The 22,354-nt window shown below is 41.3% G+C and overlaps 1 protein-coding gene across 2 annotated transcripts in view; it reads right to left on the minus strand.

Annotated features, from left to right (window-relative positions):
* Positions 1-20,706, minus strand: part of LOC130356624 (mucin-4-like) — a 58,789-nt gene extending 38,083 nt beyond the window's left edge. The window contains exons 1-2 of one of the 2 annotated variants that reach the window (XM_056558395.1): positions 20,547-20,706; positions 18,826-18,883 (exon numbers count right to left, since the gene is read on the minus strand). The gene's annotated coding sequence lies outside the window, so the exon portion shown is untranslated. Of the gene's footprint in view, positions 1-18,825; positions 18,884-19,062; positions 19,163-20,546 lie in introns of those variants that run through there. The other variant, XM_056558394.1, reaches the window with a different exon arrangement.
* Positions 20,707-22,354: the final 1,648 nt, after the last annotated feature.

Genomic DNA, 22,354 nt, shown 5'->3' on the forward strand with positions numbered 1-22,354 from the left:
TTTCCTAGGCAGACCACCCTGTCTGTTGGTCAAGGTTGCAAGCACTGGCTGGTAAGAACACTTTAAGAAATACCAGAGCAGCGATTTGTATTAGAATTACCTTCAATATGATATTAATGTTATTATCCCTGTTATGTGGAGCCCTATGTCTTTTCAACATAATCAGTACTGTTTATGAATTAAGAAAAGTGAGTGTCTGTTTAACTGTAATTTTAGGGGCACAAAATGGAACAATAAAGATTTTAGGGATCATAGATAAAATAGCTTGCATCAAAAATCTGAAATTTGAAGAAAAAAACTGTCTTACATGACTTGAGTCACATGTGCTTAAAATTGGCATTATTTTGCTGTAAAGAGATATTGCTTAAAAAGCATAACAGTCTAGTTTAAGCTTAGACTGTGTAAGAAATAGACAGTTTTTATTTATCTCTGCGTTTATCTTTTGTGTGTGCAACATTGTACACAGCCATAATTAGGTACCTATAGAAGTCTATAGGGTCTTTTTGCAATTTTGTATGCCTTCAGTTTTATACTCTGGATTCTATTTGATGTCAACAGAAAAAAAAGTTGAGGCATGTTCCATCAGATGCCATAATATAACATTTCTTAAAGGAGACCTCTTGGAAAAGTGTAAGATTGTGGGAGGTCCAACCGCTGGGACCCCTGCAATCTCCAGCCCAGAACCCTGCCTCTCCTATTAAATGGGCCGTGTTGACCACCACACAAAGAGGGAGATTTATCAAAACCTGTCTGGAGGAAATGTTGCTCAGTTGCCCATAGCAACACAGCAACTTTTCCTCTGGACTGGTTTTGATAAATCTCCCCCAAAGTGATGGCCGACATACTCCCTTAATGCATCTTTATGGGAGAGCCAGAGCGCTGCACCCGGGAATCTTCAGCTCTCCTACAGAGAGGGGGTGTGTCCGCCATTGCTTTGTGCAATGGTCAACACACTTCATTTAGAAGGAGAGCCGGGGGGCCTGTGTGAGTTGCAGAACTGCGCCCCATGCAATTTTGCTTCGGCCCCTTCCCTCAGCTGTCCAGAGATTTCTGTACACGCAGCGAGGGGAGGGGAAAGGCGGAGCTGTGCAGGACGCAACGCTGCACCTCACAGCCTCGCTCCTGGACGTAGATTTGGACAGCTGTGAAAATCTAGGTCCAAGGGCTGTAAAAATCTACTTGTTATTGTGTGACTTATGGACCCATTGTGAAAATCTACACCCAGGGGGCTGTGTGAGCGGGGCTGTACACCTCCGTCAGGAGGAGAGGGATTCTCACAGCCCTGCTCCTGGACATAAATTTTCATGCACTTCCCTCAGGAGGAGAGGGATTGCCACAGCCCTGCTTGCACAGACCCCTGGACGTAGATTTCACAGCTGTGAAAATCTACGTCCAAGATTGGGGCTGTGAAAATCTACGTCCCTCCTCTCCTCCTGAGGGAGGGGTGAGGAGGGAGCTGTGTATGGGGCGAGGGAGGTGCAGAACTGCATCCTGCACAGCAACCGCCTTCCCCCTCCCCTCACTGTATCTCCAGACAACTGAGGGGAGGGTCCTGCCCAAAATTGCATGGGGTGCAGTTCTGCACCTCCCACCAGGTGGGAGATCGCAGGGGTCCCAGCGGTCAGACCCAGTGCTATCTGACACATCCCCTATCCTTAGGATAAAGGATACGTTTTCTATCCTGAAGTACTCCTTTAACAGGGTATTTATTGCCATATCTATGAGGCCCTACATTTTCATTTTCATTTGCATCTGTTTCCATTTTGTCATTTTATGGGAACGGTCATTATCATTAAGAAGATAATGCATTTGAAAGAAAGGCATAAATATATTGGAGGCAGAAATTCTCCTTTAGATCATCACTAATCTTGCTGAAAAATTGTAGTGTTCTACTAAAAGTAAAAATACTAAAAGCAAAGACTATGAAAACCAAAAATTTAGGCCATTTATTTTAGATCTGTGGGGCCCAAACCCTGGAATTCCTGCCAATCAGCTATTTGAAGGGGCTACAGCACTCATGCAAACACTGCAGCCTCTTCAATGCTCACTGCTGCTTGTACATGCAATGTCATACTTTTAGCAACAAGGGTGCAACGTACTGCAGTGTTGTCCCATCAAATATTGATGACCTATACTTAAAGGGGTACTCCGCTGCTCAGCGTTTGGAACAAAATGCCGTCACGAGCTCCCTGCACCGGCTCTAAGCATTCGGAAAATTTTGTTCCAAACGCTGAGCAGCGGAGTACCACTTTAAGATAGGCCATTAATTGTATAAGGCAGGATTCAGAGGTATGACAATATTTTTAGATTTTCTCACAAGACAGGAGACTTAACATTATGCTTAAACCTTCTCTTTACTACTTCAGCAGCTAACAAAGAGCTAAAGTACAGTTGCTAAGAAAAATATGTAAATTGAGTCCAGCCAGTAGCCAATCACAGGATAGTCCCATAGTATAATGAACTATCTTCCTCTTTTCTTCGCTGCTTCAGATAAGATAAGTACTAGCTCTTTATTCTCTGTTATACATATATGTAATATTCCCATTTATTATTAAAATATGGTCTCCTTGGCATTTTTGTCTGGACAGACATATTGTATTAAAAGCAGAATACCTTCCTAGCAGATTGGAACTCAATACTTTTAGATCCATCAGGGAACCCTCATCCACTCATTGCGTCGGGTTTACTATCCCTAGTAGCTTGGTTCATTTCCGGGAATCAGAAACATCATCTCAGATGCTTGGGCCCCAGGTACTAGATCAGAATATAATTCAGCCTGGAAAATTTGGTCTAATTGGTGCACTCAACAGGCATTGGATCCCATACATCCTTTAAATCAAATAGTAAATTTTCTCTCTCACTCTTTTGACTCAGGTAAAGCTTACAGAACCAGAAATGTACCGTATTTATCGGGGTATACCACGCACCGGCCTATAACACGCACCCTCATTTTACCAAGGACATTTTTTTACCCAAATATCCTTGGTAAAATGAGGGTGCGTGTGTGTGCATGTGTATACCCCGATACACTGTTTCTTACCCCGCAGAAGCCCCCAGGAAAGGCAGAGGGAGAGAGGCCGTCGCTGCCTGCTTCTCTCCCCCTGGCTATCAGTGCCACTGCCCCTTCTCTCCCCCTGGCTATCGGTGCCGCTGACCCATTGCCGGCGCCGATAGCCAGGGGGAGAGAAGGGGCAGCAGCACCCATTGCCGGCGCCGCTGCCCCGTTGCCTCCCCCATCCCCGGTTGTATAATTACCTGTTGCCGGGGTCGGGACCGCGCTGCTTCTGGCCTCCGGTGTGGCGTCCCCTGCGTTGTTGCTATGCACGGCGCGGCGCAATGACGAGTGACGTCACTCGTCATTGCGTCTTTATAAGTCAACTTATAAAGAATTTTACTTTAGACCTACTATAGGTTTCTATGGTATTATTTTAAAATGTTACCTTATTTACATTTATATATTTATTTCAATAAAATGTTAAGCTTTAAACAAGCATAATGTGAGTCTCCTGTCTTGTGATAAAATTGGAGATTTTCCTACTCTTGGTGACAGAAAATATAGATTTTATTAAAGACAGGAGACGAACATTATCCCTCCCTTTGTATTTACCCAACCCTATTTATTTGTATCTCTCTATTTTTTTGCAGTTTGACCAACTCTTCAAAAGGGCCATATGTTTAACAGTGTCTGTTAGACACTCTTTTCTACAATTTTGGATGTTCCCATACAAGTTTCATCTTTGCAGTCTGGGAAGAAATTTCTCTTCATTCCAGAAAAAAACTGGCTCCAGAAAGTTAAACAGATTTGTAAATTACTTCTATTAAAAAATCTTAATCCTTTCAGTACTTTTTTAGCAGCTGTATGCTACAGAGGAAAATCTTTATTTTTGAATTTCTTTTTTGTGTTGTCCACAGTGCTCTCTGCTGACACCTGATGTCTGTATCAGGAACTGTCCAGAGCAGGAGAAGATCCCCATAGCAAACCTATGCTACTCTGGACAGTTCCTGACACGGACAGAGGTGTCAGCAGAGAGCACTGTGGACAACACAAAAAGAAATTCAAAATGTAAAGAATTTCCTCTGTAGCACACAGCTGCTAAAAAGTACTAAAAGGATTAAGATTTTTTTAATAGAAGTAATTAACAAATCTGTTTAACTTTCTGGCACCAGTTCATTTAAAAAAAAAAGTTTTCCACCGGAGTACCCCTTTAAGCATAATGTTCATCTCCTGTCTTTAATAAAATCTATATTTTCCGTCACCAAGGGTAGGAAAATCTCCAATTTTCTTATGTTATTGTTATAATATTAGTCTATAGTTTCTTTCTCTGTTATTTGTGACAGATCATTTTGAAACTAGAGAATTCCCTCTGCAATACATGTAGCTTATATATCTATACTCATCTATATCAGTCCTTGTACTGCTTACATTGATTATGACAATATAACAACTAGCAGCAGCTAATATTGCATCAGAGAGTCAGAACTGCAGCAAGCAATGTCTCTAGAGGATACAGGAAAATATCAAGACAATTTTACATTGGGTCTATAATTAAAACAATGGATAATCACAGATGGTCCTGTACTGTTCTGTAATTACATTTTATACAGTATAGCTAAGCAATAGAAATCAAACTCTTCTATCTAATTAATTCAATTGCTCAAACAGATCAATGTAAATGTATATTATTATAACCATGCCTATGGCAGATTGTACCAGTAGTTCAGTCACGGAAGCCATAGTGGCCTAGTTCAGGCCTAGTTCTTCTATGACAATGGATGGGCTCTCTTTTTTTTTTTGCTTTGTTAGTGGCTTTTTTTGCTCCATGTCTGAGCTGGAGTAAATTTAGTAGGCTTCTTCATGCAATGCGACTTTTTTGCGACTTTCGCACTTGATAAATCTCTGACCACTGCAAGTCAAAAATCACTTTTTGCTTGGGTAAGCAAGTTTATTATTATTTTTTTGCTTAGAGCACTGAACAAAAGTTGCACAAAAAAATAGAGTAGTCGCACATGCAACTTCTTTGCAACACTTTTAAGCAAAAAAAACTTACCAAATGCTTTGATAAATGTCCCCCATTGTGGGGAGCCAATGCAACCCCTGACCCACAAATGATACATGCCGATTACTGTTTAAATGCCCCTGTCAGCTTTGAAGGTGGCATTTAAACAGATAATACTGGGAGAGTGCATTGTGCAGGCTATTAGCGACAGCTGTCTGCTGCTGAATGATTTTACTACTCTACACCACTACATAATTTATCTTTTTCATTCCTTATAGAAGGGGTGTGATCTGGCCATGTAAGGAACATGTCAGATGCAGGATCTCAACTCAGTTGCCTTGAATTCAACTGTATCTGTCACCTGGGAACATGCATGCAAATAAAGAATGAGCTGCAGGTGCAGGGTATAGGATAACAGTCAACAAACACCCTATACTGCATTCAGCACTTACCGTGAGGTACAAGTGGTATGATCACGTTATCTTACCACCTGAATCCTTCCCCATGATTGGCTCAGAAAATACATTTAGAAAGGGCAAGGTGGCACAGTATATAAAATTCAGGAAGGCATATTATACAAAAATCAAGGAGGGTGTAAAAAAATATTTAGAGTGCACAGTATCTATTAAAGCAAGTTGCAGGTGACACTATATGAGGCGATATTATTTTCAGAGGGCACAGCTTATTGGATCATTATGTTCAGTGGGCACAGTGTATGGAGAGGTTGTTTTCAGGGAGCACAGTATGTGGTATCATCGTATTCAGGGAGCACATTGTGTTGCAGTACTATATTCAGGGGGCACAGTGTGAAGCTGTTTTTTTTACGAGGAACTGTGTGTGCCAGTACTATATTCTGGGCATACAATGTGTGGAGATGTTGTCTTTAGGAAGAAAATGTTTGGCACTAGATGTGGCTTATATTAGTGTGGAGCAGTGTTTCCCAACCGGTGTGCCTCCAGCTGCTGTAAAACTACAAGTCCCAACATGCCTGGATAGCTGAAGGCTTTCCAGGTGTGGTGTCCCGGTACAGGACCTGGTCCTGTCCCTTGTCTAAAGTCCCCGCAGCTAGAGTCCCTTCATGTCTATAGGGCTCTCCTATAGGGCTTACCCCTAGTTGCCTCATATAAATGTGTTATTTAATGTACATATGAATTTAATGTATAGGAAATATATGTATAGGACCTTAGTGGTTACGTGATACACAGTTGTAATGTATAAAATGCTTAAGGGCCTTTGGAGGTCATGTGATGTACCCAGAGTTCACTGGGTTCATAACTTACAGGTTTGCTAGCCAATGAGCTTTTGCCCAGTCCTTTTAATATATAAGGGGCTGCAGCCACTAAATTCTGCTCTCTTAGTTCCGGATTATCAAGCAAAGCACATCTCATCAGCATCATCAATTCATCTAGGCCCAAAGCTTAAGAACCTGCAGCCACAAAACGTGAGTTACTCAAAGCTCAAACTACTGAATCCTGTGTGACTACTATCAGCTCAAATATTCTAAAATAGTAGCACAGTGGCTAGCATCAAAAGCTCATTCTTTCCAAGTCCCAGCAAACCTGTGAGGAACCTGTATCCCGGTCCACTCTTGAAAAGACTGTTATGTTCAATACCGTTGCATAAAATCTGCAAGTAAAGTTTCTTCAGTTTACTTAATAAAATCTGCTGTGGACATTCTATTATTTCTCCCTGCCATTTGTGGGACGGTTGGCGGTAGGAACATTACTATTGAGGAAACTGCACCCTGGCATCATGACATTCAAGGGTTAATACCACCAGACCCTACACTATTACCGCTACACCCCAGTCACCATTACTCTCCCGGCACCACACAGGCATGCTGAGATTTGTATTTTTCCAACAGCTGGAGAAACAATGGTTGGGAAACACTAGCATAGAGGCAAAGGATCTGCTGTAAAAGTGAGGAGCCAAATATGTCCGAGCAGCAAACTCTGCAGATGTGAGAGGTAGGTGACAGAAATAATGGCAGTCTGGATCAGATGGAGAGGAAAAGGAACAACTGCCTTTCCACATTGAAGAATGCTATCTGGGTAACAGCATGTAGCCCACTGATGGATTCACAATGTAATTATTCTGAATGATGTTATAACAGCTGTTGATAACCCCAACAATAGTGTTATATCACAGAAGAAATCTTCACACTTAAGATTTCCGCTCTTATGATTTTTTTTTTACATATTTCTATAGAATTTTTCTAAACAAAACAACCAAAGCAAAACAAAGATTCTCCAACTATCCTGCTGTTCTGATTCTTGACTTCTTCTCAGCGACCCTTGCCTTGGTCCTGTACATAACATGCATTTTATTACACCTTACCTCCCTGTTGACTTTGCTTTTATTATATAATTTAGCCTGACTGTGCTTTTTTCTAAGCAGTTATATAACATAACATGCTTGGTAACAGCAATCTGTTCAAGGTCTATTTGTAGTGCTACTTACCAGGACTTAAAGGGGTATTCCAGATTTATACATCTTATCCCCTATCCAAAGGATAGGGGATAAGATGTATGATCCCAGGGGTCCCGCCCCTGGGGACCACCGCAATCTCAGTGCAGTCCCCGGCATTCTGTGTCAGGCGCTGCTTCCGAGACCGAAACGTGATGTCACGCCCCGCCCCCTAGTGATGTCACGCCCCATCCATTCATGTCTATGGGAGGGGGCGTGACGACATAGACATGAATGGAGGGAGCATGGCCGTCACGTCATGTCTCCATCTCGGAGGCAGCACCCGGCACAAAATGCAGGGGCTGCACCGAGATCGTGGGGGTCCCCAGTGGCGGGACCTCTGGAATCATACATCTTATCCCCTATCCTTTGGATAGGGGATAAGATGTATAAAGCCGGAATGCCCCTTTAATAATCTTAAAAGTAATACTACAGCCTAGCATCCAATAGTTATAGTAATAATGGCTGTAACATTGGTTCTTCTGAAAATTTTATATTGGTATTTGATTAAAATGACCAATAAAAAGGGTTTATTTTCTTTTCAATGTTCTTTTTATTGAGTTTTTACGATAAATGTAATCAATAACAGAAGATATGGGATACATGACAATAGCATACAAACGTTTGAGGCAAGTTATCAAGTGTAACAATTGAAAATATCCAAGCTACAAAAAGACCCGGAAACCATGGCTTTGTCAAGTATCTAGTGAGAGTAAATATTTAGATAAGGGCAGGGAAAAATTAAGGGAGTGGAAAGGGAAGAAACAGTAATCTAAAAAGTAGCTTAAACATGAGTGTTAAAATGCTTAACTAGAAACATAAAATGTCGTGGTAGGGTAGGGTTACTTATATATGGTATAGGGTTGCTTCATATATGGTAAAATCTGATGACAGGTTCCTTTAAAAATATGGAGCAATCTTGTTTAAAGAAGGAGAGGGGCCCTTATTAGGGAACATTTGGAGGTTTCCCCACTATTACAAGTGAGGGAATATTGTTAGCATATTTAGTGCATTCAGAAAGTTTTCAGACCCTTTCACTTTTTTCACATTTTGTTATATTGCTGTCTTGTGCAAAACAAAAATCAAATGTTCCCCTTAATCTACACTCAATACCTCATAATGACAAAGATAATTTTTGCTTGTTTATACATAAGCATACACACCTTTGCTATGTTACAATTGAAATTTAACTCTGGGTGGGACTCTCTCCCATTTCTCTTGGTTAAGACACAACCCTGTCTATATAAGATCTAACAGCTAGCAATGCATTTCAGAACAAAATCCGAGCCATGAGGTATGAATAACTGCCTGTAGAGCTCAGATTGCAGGATTGTGTCGAGGCACAGATCTGGAGAAGGGTACAAAAATGTTCTGCTACACTAAGAGTTCCCAAGAGAACAGTGGCCTCCATAGTTGGAGTAGAGAAGTTTGGAACCACCAGGACTCTTCCTTGGGCTGGCTGAAGTTGAGTTGTTGTTTTCTGTTTGGCAACAGTGCTCTCTGCTGACATCTCTGCTTGTCTCGGGAACTGCACAGAGTAGAAGAGGTTTGCTAATGGGATTTGCTTCTAAACTGGGCGGTTCCCAAGACACGTGTCATCAGAGAGGACTTAGACAGAAAATAACAACTCAACTTCAGATGCTCATAAGTACTGAAAGGATTAAGATTTTTTAATAGAAGTAATTTACAAATCTGTTTAACTTTCTGGAGCCAGTTGATATATAAAAAAAAAGTTTTTTCCTGGAATACCCCTTTAACTAATCTGGGTATTTGTCGCCAGAAAGAAGAATCTAAAGGACGACTATAAAGCTCTCAGTGGGACAAACAAGATTTTCAGATCTGACAATTTTTTTTTTATTTCTGGCCTCAATTCAAGTGTTAGACAATGCTCATCACCTGCCCAATACCATCCCTAAAGTAAAGCAAAGTGGTGGCAGCATAATGCTCTGTGGGTGTTTTTTTAACGGCTGGGAAAGCAGCTAGGGTTGTGGGAATGGGTTGAGGGTGGCTAGGGTTGAGGGAAAGCAGAATGGAGCAAAGTTTAGAGATATTCTTAATATAAACCTGTTCAAGAGCGCTCCAGACTTCAGACTGGCCCAAAGGGTCACCTTCCAACAAGACAATGACCCTAAGCACAGCTAAGACAACATAGAAATGGCTTAAAGGGGTACTCCGGCCCTAATACATCACGACTCCCCCCCCCCCCCCCCGTGTGACATCATGCCCCGTCCCCTCAATGCAAGTCTATGGGAGGGGTGTGACAGCTCACAAAGGTGGGTGCTGAATGACAGATTGTGGGGTCCCCACCGGCAGGACCCCTGCGATCGGACATCTTATCCCCTATCCTTTGGATAGGGGATAAGTTGTATTAGGGCCGGAGTACCCCATAAAAGGACAACTCTGTGAGTGGCCTAATCAGAGCCCTGACTTGAACCCAGTCGAACATCTCTGGAGAGACCTGAAAAAGGTTGTCTAATGACGGTTCTCTTTCAACTTGACAGAGCTTAAGAGTATCATTCCCAAAAATACTGGAGGCTGCAATCACTACAAGACGGGTTTTAATTAACCCCTTAAGGACTCAGCCCATTTTGGCCTTAAGGACTCAGACAATTTAATTTTTACGTTTTCATTTTTTCCTCCTCGCCTTCTAAAAATCATAACTCTTTTATATTTTCATCCACAGACTAGTATGAGGGCTTGTTTTTTGCGCGACCAGTTGTCCTTTGTAATGACATCACTCATTATATCATAAAATGTATGGCGCAACCAAAAAACACTATTTTTGTGGGGAAATTAAAACAAAAAACGCAATTTTGCTAATTTTGGAAGGTTTTGTTTTCACGCCGTACAATTTCTGGTACAAAATGACGTGTGTTCTTTATTCTGAGGGTCAAAACGATTAAAATGATACCCATTATTATGTACTTTTATATTATTGTTGCGCTTAAAAAAAATCACAAACTTTTTAACCAAATTAGTACGTTTATAATCCCTTTATTTTGATGACTTATAACTTTTTTATTTTTCCGTATAAGCGGCGGTATGGGAGCTCATTTTTTGCGCCATGATCTGTACTTTTTTTTGATACCACATTTGCATATAAAAAACTTTTAATACATTTTTTTATAATTTTTTTTTTAATAAAATGTATTAAAAAAGTAGGAATTTTGGACTTTTTAAATTTTTTTTCGTTCACGCCGTTCACCGTACGGGATCATTAACATTTTATTTTAATAGTTCGGACATTTACGCACGCGGCGATACCAAATATGTCTATAAAAAATGTTTTTTACGCTTTTTGGGGGTAAAATAGGAAAAAACGGACGTTTTACTTTTTTATTGGGGGAGGGGATTTTTCCCTTTTTTTTTACTTTTACATTTTTTTACATTTTTTTTTACACTTGAATAGTCCCCATAGGGGACTATTCATAGCAATACCATGATTGCCAATACTGATCTGTTCTATGTATAGGACATAGAACAGATCAGTGTTTTCGGTGATCTTCTGCTCTGGTCTGCTCGATCACAGACCAGAGCAGGAGACGCCGGGAGCCGCACGGAGGAAGGAGAGGGGACCTCCGTGCGGCGTTATGAATGATCGGATCCCCGCAGCAGCAGCGCGGGCGATCCGATCGTTCATTTTAATCGCGAACTGCCGCAGATGCCGGGATCTGTATTGATCCCGGCACCTGAGGGGTTAATGGCGGACGCCCGCGAGATCGCGGGCGTCAGCCATTGCCGGCGGGTCCCTGGCTGCGATCAGCAGCCGGGATCAGCCGCGCATGACACGGGCATCGCTCCGATGCCCGCGGTTATGCTTAGGACGTAAATGTACGTCCTGGTGTGTTAAGTACCACCTCACCAGGACGTACATTTACGTCCTGCGTCCTTAAGGGGTTAAAGGGGTACTCCGGTGCTTACACATCTTATCCCCTATCCAAAGGATATGGGATAAAATGCCTGATCGCGGGAGTCCCGCAGCTGGGGACGCCTGGGATCATGCACGTGGCACCCCGTTTGTAATCAGTCCCCGGAGCGTATTCGCTCCGGGTCTGATTACCGGCGACCGTTGGATAGGGGATAAGATGTGTAAGCACCGGAGTACCCCTTTAAGTACTTAGTAAAGGGTCAAAATACTTTTTCTTTTTTTCTATAAATTTCCTAAAATGTCTAAAATTCGGTTTTCACATTCTCATTATGTGGTATTGAGTGCAGATTGATGGGGGAAACCTGAATTTTGTTTATTTAAGCACATAACAAAATGTGAAAATAGTGAAAGGGTATGAAGACTTTTCGAATTCACTATATATCATATCAAGACTGATGTTAATCTAACTACTGGGACCTTCACTAATCCTCTGAACAAAGGGGACTCAGAACAAAGATTTTCCCTGCATAGAGGGCAAGAAGCACTACTGTTTACGTATCATGTACTTAACTAGACCAAACCAAGGTGGAACTTTTAAGGGCAGGCTGGGTCTTGTGGTACCACAGCTTTGTTACAGTCATTGGCTCAAATCATGGACAGAAGGAAGAATAGCAACAATAATAGGAGCAACCCAAAATATAAAAAGCAATCTTTCCTTCTTTACTGTATCTAAATAAAGTCAAGACTCAACGGCAACTCAAATCTTGTAGGCACAGCAGATATTCCAGAAAGAGCAAAAAGAAGCCAACTGACAGTTCATGAGGTCAGAGGTAGGGAACAACGTAATTTTAAGACAGTGTGCTGTACTAAAAATTCTAGGTTTCTCCTATGGAGGTATCTGAAGAAAACCAGTCGGATCCCTGCTGGTACTTCTGAATCTTATATCATTGAAACTCTTATTTTATAAAAACTCTGCCAAGTGGTAGTAGCCACATGGTAGTAACCTCATGACTTATCCCAGCTTTAAGCCCAAAAGTTCCTGGAGAGCAGCAAGGTACCATGTACAAAATGGCATAGATAGGACTGTTATCGGTGGTCTTTGCTAGGATGAGGTCCTATGTAACCCAGGGTGGGGAACAGCAAGCTGTTCAGCCAGGATCTCCTACTCTCAGCTTTGAGAGTGGATTGGACTAAAACATGGATTTCTCGCCTTCTAGGGCATTTTGTCCCTTTGGGGGAATTCTAACTGGTGCATGAGACTTGTTCTGACCATTTTACAGGTGGCAAAATGAGTATATAACATAAATTATACAAAAAGCTATACATATATAAGCACTGTCAATGGAATACTGCATAATAAAACCACAACAATGGGGTTTATTTACTAAGAGTGGAGGGTAGGTTTCTTTGTGGGTTTTGATTTCCGACTGGTATTTTCCCAAGGTATTTACTAAGGTTTCCCTACATTTTGCACTTTTCCCTACGTTTTGCTTTTTTTTACAACTGTCCTGATCTGTCGGGTTTTCCTCAGCTCAAATCCTCTACATTTTCTGTGGAAACCATAGTAAATACGTTGGGATTTTTCAAAACTGCCGGGGCCACGCCCTTTTGTCGGAAGCACGCCCACTATATCCCGTGGCCACGCCCCCTTTTCTTGTTTTTCTTGTAAAATGGAGGGTTTTGTTTTTTTTGGTCGCAAATTGTGTCGCAAGGGACGTGCGACACAATCTGGGCGCAAAACCCGACAAAAAAGAGTCGGGATCATGTTAGTAAATAAACCCCATTATGTTTCAGAATAAAAGTGCATTTTGGGGGGTCTTTGTCTCACAACACGTTATGCTAGGAACTCATGCAGTGAAATACTGCACATGGAAAAAACTGAGTGGGTTCCAGAATCACACATCCACCAACCTTTGTGTTGTCTCCCAAGCTAGCAATATGCAACATTACGTGTAAAAAAATATCCGCTCATAGGGGTTTATTTACTAACGTGATCCCGTTGCGACACAATTTGCGATAAAAAAAAAACAAAACCCTCCATTTTACAAGAAAAACCCAAAAAGGGGGCATGGCCACGGGATAGAGTAGGCGTGGTCCCGACAAAGGGGGCGTGGTCCCAACAGTTTTGGAAAATCCCAACATATTTACTAAGGTTTCCACAGAAAATGTGGTGGATTTGAGTTGAGGAAAACCCTACAGATCAGAGCAGGTGTAAAAAAAAGCAAAATGTACGAAAAGTGCTAAATGTAGGGAAACCTTAGTAAATACCTTGGGAAAATACCAGTCGGAAATCAAAACCCACAAAGAAACCTACACTCCACTCTTAATAAATAAACCACATAGTGTTCCTGCCATAATTTTAAAAAGCCGGTGATTAAAGCGCACTACCGCTTCTCCCTGCTAGCTTTACTCACTAAGACCCTGACCGATCAAAACTTTTGACATGCATTTGTGACAAGTCAAAAGTTTTTTTTACATGATAGGAACGCTTTAGAGAAGTAACTGTTATGTAAGTATAAATGTTTATAGGCCTACATTGATAATGTGGGAAGTATAGCACATCCTCTGTAACTCTCCTATACTACCTGTAAGCACCAGAATCACAAAAATATTGCTTCATCAGAGAAAGATATAGTTCGCTATCCCAGTTGTGACCATGTTAGTAGAGCTTTGACAATTTTGTCTGCTATTTGTAATGTCCAAACTAATCTTTCCACAAGCATCAGAATGACACAACCCTATAGTGTCACAAAATTGACAGCAGTCCTTTGAAAAGATACAGAATAATCTAGTTTACTCTGAGACACAACAAAAGAAACAAACATTATGCATAGGCTAGATAGAGTCTTAAATATACTAGATAAAGTATATACATATACTGTGAAACTAATGAGAACCCCCCCTTTAATTTTTATTGAAGGTAAAAAGGACCAGCGGCCAACCCCAAAGTTGAGATGTTACTGCCATTAACCCCTTAACGACCACGGACGTAAATGTACGTCCTGGTTTGGCGGGACTTCCCGCACCAGGACGTACAATTAAGTCCTGTGTATGACTGCAAGCATCGGAGCGGTGCTCGCGTCATACACGGCAGGTTCCGGCTGCTATCAGCAGCCGGGGAACCACCGTTAATGGCCGACATCCGCGATTGCGCGGATGTCCGCCATTAACCCCTCCGATGCCGTGATCAACACAGATCACGGCATCTGAGGCATTGCGGCACTTTGATTGGATGATCGGATCGCCCGCAGCGCTGCCGCGGGGATCCGATCATCCAGCATGACAGTGAAAAATCCCCTCCCCCAATAAAAATGAAAATTGTCCGTTTTTCCCATTTTACCCCCAAAAGCGTAATTTTTTTTAAAATAAACATATTTGGTATCGCCGCGTGCGTAAATGTCCGAACTATCAAAATATAATGTTAATGATCCCGTACGGTGAATGGCGTAAACGTAAAAAATAAAAAAAAAGTCCACAAATTCTGCTTTTTTGGCAAATTTTATTTAAAAAAAATTAATAAAAAATGATCTAAAAGTTTTATATATGCAAATGGGGTATCTAAAAAAAAGTACAGATGACGGCGCAAAAAATGAGCCCTCATACCGCCCTATATACAGAAAAATGAAAAAGTTATAGGTGGTCAAAATAGGGCGATTTTAGATTACTGATTTTGTACAAAAAGTTTTAGATTTTTTTTAAGCGGTACAAAAATATAAAAGTATCTAGCCATGGGTATCATTTTAATCGTATTGACCCACAGAATAAAGAACACCTATCATTTTTACCATAAAGTGTACAGTGGGAAAACAAAACCCTCCAAAATGTGCAAAATTTGGGTTTTCATTAAAATTTCCTCCCTAAAAATTTTTTTTTTTTGGGTTCGCCGTACATTTTATGGTAAAATGAGAGGTTTCATTACAAAGTACAATTGGTTACGCAAAAAAAAAGCCCTTATATGGGTCTGTACATGGAAATATAAAGGAGTTATGGATTTTAGAAGGCGAGGAGGAAAAAACCAAAACGCAAAAATAAAATTGGCCTGGTCCTTGAGGTGAAAATGGGCTTGGTCATTAAGGGGTTAAATAGCTTAGGGTGCTCTGATGAAACACTTTTTTTTTTTTTTACAGTTTCTTGATACACCCGTTACTAAGATATGTAGGTTTATAGTTCAGTTAGGTTTATAGTTAAGTCAGATGGACTTAAACTTAATTTTAAAAACAGGAGTGAATATCAATTGATGGGTGTGATTATACAGTCAGGAGGTGCAAATGTTGAACATTTAGGGGCACATATGCCTAATACACACCCCCTTACTGTATAATCCTACCCACCACATATCCATAGCGCTCCATGCATGCAGCATTTGCCAAAAAGATTGTGGCTTTTGGGGGGAAAAAGCTGTGCCAGTATGCATTAGCATACCTTTTGTATAGGGGGAAATGTAATCTGCTGAATTTTCCTATACAGAAGGATAGTGTAAAAAATATTAAATAAAAGTATATTGTAGGCTGCCGTACAAGAAGCAAAAAGTATACAATACTCTCGCAGGATTTTTTGGCAACTTAAAGGGGTACTCTGCCGAAAAACATCTTATCCCCTATCCAAAACATAGGGGATAAGATTTCTGATCGTGGGGGTGCGTGCTTCTGCTGGGGACCACCGCGATCTCTGGTGCAGCACCCCAGTCATCTGTGCATGGAGTAAACTCCACTCCGTAGCGGATGAGTGGCGACCACAGCCGCCACACAGCCGCCACATGTCTATTCATGTCTATGGAAGGAAGCATGATTCATCCCAGGGACATGAATGGAGGGGGCATGGCATGACATCACGAACATGGAAGCTCCAAGCTTCCATGTTCCGGACACCACCGCTGCCAGCCTGGAGATCGCGGGGGGGGGGGGGGGGGGGGGGGGTCACCAGCAGCAGGTCCCCCGCGATCAGACATCTTATCCCCTATCCTTTGGATAGGGGATAAGATGTTTTTCGGCGGAGTACCCCTTTAAACACATAAAGGTCTGCCTCCTGTTATTATTTATAACATAGTATTCCTATTTATTTATATCTGAGGATAGCTATATATATTTATCTCAGGTGTGTAGATTTACCAACCACACCTGCTGGTTCCATTCATAAACCCACCTCTAATGTTCCTTTGCTAAAGCAATACCTGGACCCTCCACAGTTCTTAGTTAGGATTTTAACCCCTGAAGGACTCAGCCCATTTTGGCCTTAAAGGGGTACTCCAGCTCTAAGACATCTTATCCCCTATCCAAAGGTTAGGGGATAAGATGTCTGACCGCGGGGGTCCTGCCGCTGGGGATCCCCGCAATCTTGCATTCAGTACCCACCTCGGTCAGCTGCACGCCATGCTGGCAGCTCCAAATCTGCTGTATGACGACCACGGGGCCGTAGTATTGTGACGTCACGACTCCGCTCCCGTGTGATGTCATGCCCCGCCCCCGCTATGCAAGTCTATGGGAGGGGGCACTGATCAGTGTCATTGGTCATCTTCTGCTCTGGTCTGCTTGATCTCAGACCAGAGCAGAAGACCCGTGGAAGACAGCGGAGGCAGGTGAGGGGACCTCCGTCTGACGTTCTGGATGATTGGATCTCCGCTTTAGCGCTGCATGTGATCCGATCATCCATTTTAGTGACCGGAGCACTGCAGATGCCGTGTACGTCCTGGTGTGTTAAGTACCACCGCATCAGGACGTACATTTACCTTCTGAGTCGTTAAGGGGTTAAAATGGCTTAATTCGGTTCAGTAGAAATGTGTAATGCTAGGTTAATGTGGCCATAATTTGTCCATATTTTGGCCATCTGAAAATCCAAATTCATTATACATTACAGTAATGTTTTTGTAACCCCCATCTCAAAAAAGTAAATAATAACAACTTGAGATTTGATAGATCAAGAAATTAAGTTTGATAGTATATTAATGGCTAAATATACATGAAATCCGCTATATCATTACCACACATGATCAACCAGACATTATCATCTCCACCTCTGATCAGCTCAGAGGATGCATCACACCTATTGATATCTATGAAAAACAACACATGACTATAAAGCTTTCATAATATTGATATGATTTGATCCTTTGAATTTCACCTTTTATTCTGATGTATAGGCCCTACTACTAGCAAAGTTTCTCAACCAGACTGAGTGGGCTTGTGAGGGCAAGTTTACCATGGCACACTAGGTTATGCAGCCGGGTGTGATAGCAGTTACGTGAGCTGAAATATTTAGAATTACCATATGGTCTTAGGAGAAATCATATGTATTGTATACATACACAGGCTTATATGTCAGGACTGTATACATACACAGGCTTATATGTCAGGACTGTATACATACACAGGCTTATATGTCAGGACTGAATACATACACAGGCTTATATGTCAGGACTGTATACATACACAGGCTTATATGTCAGGACTGTATACATACACAGGCTTATATGTCAGGACTAAATACATACACAGGGTTATATGTCAGGACTGTATACTACACAGGCTTATATGTCAGGACTGTATACTACACAGGCTTATGTCAGGACTGTATACATACACAGGGTTACATGTCAGGACTGTATACATACACAGGCTTATATGTCAGGACTGTATACATACACAGGCTTATATGTCAGGACTGTATACATACACAGGCTTATATGTCAGGACTGAATACATACACAGGCTTATATGTCAGGACTGAATACATACACAGGCTTAAATGTCAGGACTGTATACATACACAGGCTTATATGTCAGGACTGAATACATACACAGGGTTATATGTCAGGACTGTATACTACACAGGCTTATATGTCAGGACTGTATACTACACAGGCTTACATGTCAGGACTGTATACATACACAGGGTTACATGTCAGGACTGTATACATACACAGGCTTATATGTCAGGACTGTATACATACACAGGCTTATATGTCAGGACTGAATACATACACAGGCTTATATGTCAGGACTGTATACATACACAGGCTTATATGTCAGGACTGAATACATACACAGGCTTATATGTAAGGACTGTATACATACACAGGCTTAAATGTCAGGACTGTATACATACACAGGCTTATATGTCAGGACTGAATACATACACAGGCTTATATGTCAGGACTGTATACATACACAGGGTTTTATGTCAGGACGGTATACATACACAGGGTTATATGTCAGGACTGAATACATACACAGGGTTATATGTCAGGACTGAATACATACACAGGGTTATATGTCAGGACTGAATACATACACAGGCTTATATGTCAGGACTGTATACATACACAGGGTTATATGTCAGGACTGAAAATGGGTCAGGTTTTACATTACATAAGACTTTTTAAGAGACATCAAAGGTTGTAAGATTGGCGAAGTTACTGGGTTATCTCTTTATAAAACCAGAGACAGAAGAGTTAAATACACTTTAGTATACTTAATAGGTGGGTTAGACATGTCTTACCTGGTCGATCTGGGTACAGGTTCCCCTTGGCGTGTATTTATCCAGCTACAATCTCGGTCTGAAGGTGAAACAAGGAAGATTGTTACTTTCTAACGCAGTTAAAATACTTCTCACTTCCGGGTGTTATAAAGGGACACTCAGGGTTGCCTTTGTTTGTGGACTATGTCTTCCCCTCTATATGTTTCTCAAGTTAAAAGTTTAAAGACGACTCGTAGAAAAGCTGATGACATATTGTACCTGGAGGCAGCTGTTCTGGGTCATAACAGGTTTTCTGTTTGTCGAAAGTCTTTGTAATAATCTCCCTGGAGGGCTGAATGAGCTGTAGTAATATCTCTATGGAAACGACTGAAAGTTTAACCAGTGTTTAGAGATTGTGGAGGGTGCACTTACAATAGGCCTTGGACACACCTGTCTGCCAAAGGGACCTGTGAGAGAAAGAAAATAATTTTTCTCATGGCCATAATATAATGGAGAGTCAGAAGTTTCATGTGCCAGAAGGCAGGTGCCCTTTTTGTTCACGGTTTCGGTATGTAAAAGAAGCAGGATGGTAGGTTTTAATAAGTGTCATTATGAGCATTTCAAAGGGGTATTCCAGGATTTCTTTTTTATTTAACTATGCTACAGGGGCTGTAAAGTTAGTGTAGTTCATAATATAGTGTCTGTACCAGTGTTTGATGGCAAGTTTATTGTTATCTTTTTCCCAATGTTTATTTTTAACAGCATACAAGAATGAGTGTTGTCTTAGGTTTTCCCAGGTTGCAGTGCGGTTTGAGACATTATATCACTAATCAGGTGTTAAAAGGAAGTCTGTCTGCTTTAATGGGAGGAGGGAACGCTATGTGTGTGTGTGGGGGGGGGGGGGGGGGAGATCATTCTCCACAGGCTGCAGGGAATTGTCAATGGTGACTGATGTGTAGGAGGGGAGAAAGTGAACTCACACTTACAAACAAGGGATTACGAGACTTGTAGTTGGAAGGAAGGAACTCCAACAGGAAATAGCCATTTCACAAAAAGAAAGCAGCAGCGTTATAGTACAACACAGCCATTTAGCCCCTTATGGTGGATAACCCCTTCAATATAACACAATGCAGGGCCACACTGGGGAAAAAACTATGAAAAAAGGGTGATATCAGGTACCCTAAACCTCCTGATGGATGGAACCCTTGGTGAATAGATTCAGAGTAACAATTCTAACATGAGAAACATACACCAATGAGGTAGATAATGTAGTAAAACTTAGCCTTAGTAAAGGCTATGTTTTACTACATCATCTACCTCATTGGTGTATGCTTCGCATGTTAGGATTGTTAAGGGCCAGACTGGGTCAAAAAAAACACAGCTATGGGAAAAAGCTACAGCAACACAACAAGCAATGTAATACAGTTACACATTTGTAACCATTGCAGTGTTTCTCAACCAGTGTGCCTCCAGCTGTTGCAAATCTACTGGAGGCACACTGGTTGGGAAACAATGAACTATGGTGTGCTGTGAACAATACTTGTCTTTATAATTAGGATGAAAGAACTTTTGGCCTCCTATAGGCTACAGGGTTCTTATGCAACTGCTTACCCTGCTGTCCTTATGGTTATACTCCTGATGTAATAAACCTATTATAGCAGAAGGTAGTGCTGGAAGCTCTTCTCATGCCCGAAACTGGTAAACTATATTTCATCAAGTGAATTTCACCTATCAAGTGGTTTATCACCTAAGATGATCATTACCTTACTGCTTGCTCCAGCAGGGCTGTTTCCTCCTAGTTGGATATATTCCCTCCTGAACAATTTCACTTATCACTTAAAGCTCAATGCTTGTGCGCAGAAGAACAGCATGGAAAGTTCCTTGTTTTCTGATAAGCTGCTGCCATCTGCATCCTCTTCCTTCTGTGTGACTGGCTTTCTGAGTGCATTTGTTGATAACATTAGAACAACCTCTTTATCAAGTGGTCAAAATTTAGAATCTGTGTGTTCTGGGAATTACGTCAGCTGTTATATGAACAGCATTGACAATATAACCTACTGCTTTAAATATAAGCCGAATATAAGCATAGTTTTGTACAAAAGAATATTATTATTTCCAGTTTTATACCATATAATCCGTATTGGGATAAGAAAAAAAATTGGATTTCACAATCTCTTTCCTTCCGAGTTGCTAAAGAGTACAAGAACATGTGCACATAAGTAAATATGGTGGCTGGCCATAGGGTAAAAGGGGCACAACAGCAGGCAAAGTATTTTGGGACAGCAAAATCAATTTATAGTATAAACTATTAAAATATTCGTCACAAATAAAAAGAAAGCCCCGACGACGGACGCCGATGACGAGCACTTGCCTGCGTATATCAGAGGCGACGCGGTATAGAGCCGGAAGAAGCCGCTGGCGAAACACTGTGTCGCTCTATTTGTGGATTGCTCCAGCTCTGTTTGCTTGTGATTCTCCATTAAAGATACCCTGTTAAGCACAGTGAGTTGCCGCTACTATTTCTTCACATTCTTATGCCAGTTGATTAAATCTAGTCTTGAAGTCCCATGTGGTCTCCCCAACATAGAGGAGAACACACAGGCACTTCAAGACATAGTCCAATGTACAGGTTAATTAATATTTAAGCCAGTAGGTTCAATCAGATGTAGGATGTTTAAAAATTGGACCCTTATCCGTATAATTGCAATTGACACACTGATAGCAGTGATAAGATCTCTTTTTCCTGACTCTCAGGTATCGTTGAGGACTAGTTTTCAAAGACACGTCACTCCTGACCAGCTTGACACATAAATTAGGAGCACGACGGTATGATATTAATAGTCTGTCTCTAAATTCAGGTATATTAGGAAAACATCCCTGTAAAAGACCCTAATGTTTATTCAAAGTACTGGCATCTTCTTAGAGTGTTCTCCATATGTCGAGACAAAGGAGACATGGGGTTTAGTACACTTCTGTCTGGGTTCATAAATCAATTTGGGTCTATCCATGGCTAATACTTTAGATTTGCTCTCTAAGAGCAAACTATGTTGATAACCACAGCCTCGAAAATTAGATATCAATTTGTTAAGAGCTGGTTCTACTCTATCTTCTGCCTCGATGATATGTCTCGCCCACAGCATTTGGCTGCCTAGGAGAGAATGTATAATCGGACGGGGCTGACAACTCGTAAAGTACAACGCTGAATTACAATCGGTCGACTTAACATACAAGTCAGTAGTCAAATGGTCACCAGAAATAGAGACCAATGCATCCAAAAAGTTAGCAGACAAATAAGAAACATTCAATGTAAACTGAATAAACTGATTAACCGGATTAAGATAACCATGGAAGGAATGAAGTTCCTCCATGGTCCCTGACCAAATAAAAAAAACATCATCTATGTATCTCCACCACCCCTGGATAAAGCTGCAGTGGTAGGACACATAGACACACATTTCCTCCAGCACCACCATTGTACACATTGGCGTATGTAGGCCCCACATTTGTGCCCATGGCGGTGCCGGAGGTTTGCAGAAAAAATGTATCATTAAAAACAAAATAAATATTTTTC

Source organism: Hyla sarda, chromosome 2, assembly GCF_029499605.1.
Source record: "Hyla sarda isolate aHylSar1 chromosome 2, aHylSar1.hap1, whole genome shotgun sequence".
NCBI classification, from domain to species: domain Eukaryota; kingdom Metazoa; phylum Chordata; class Amphibia; order Anura; family Hylidae; genus Hyla; species Hyla sarda.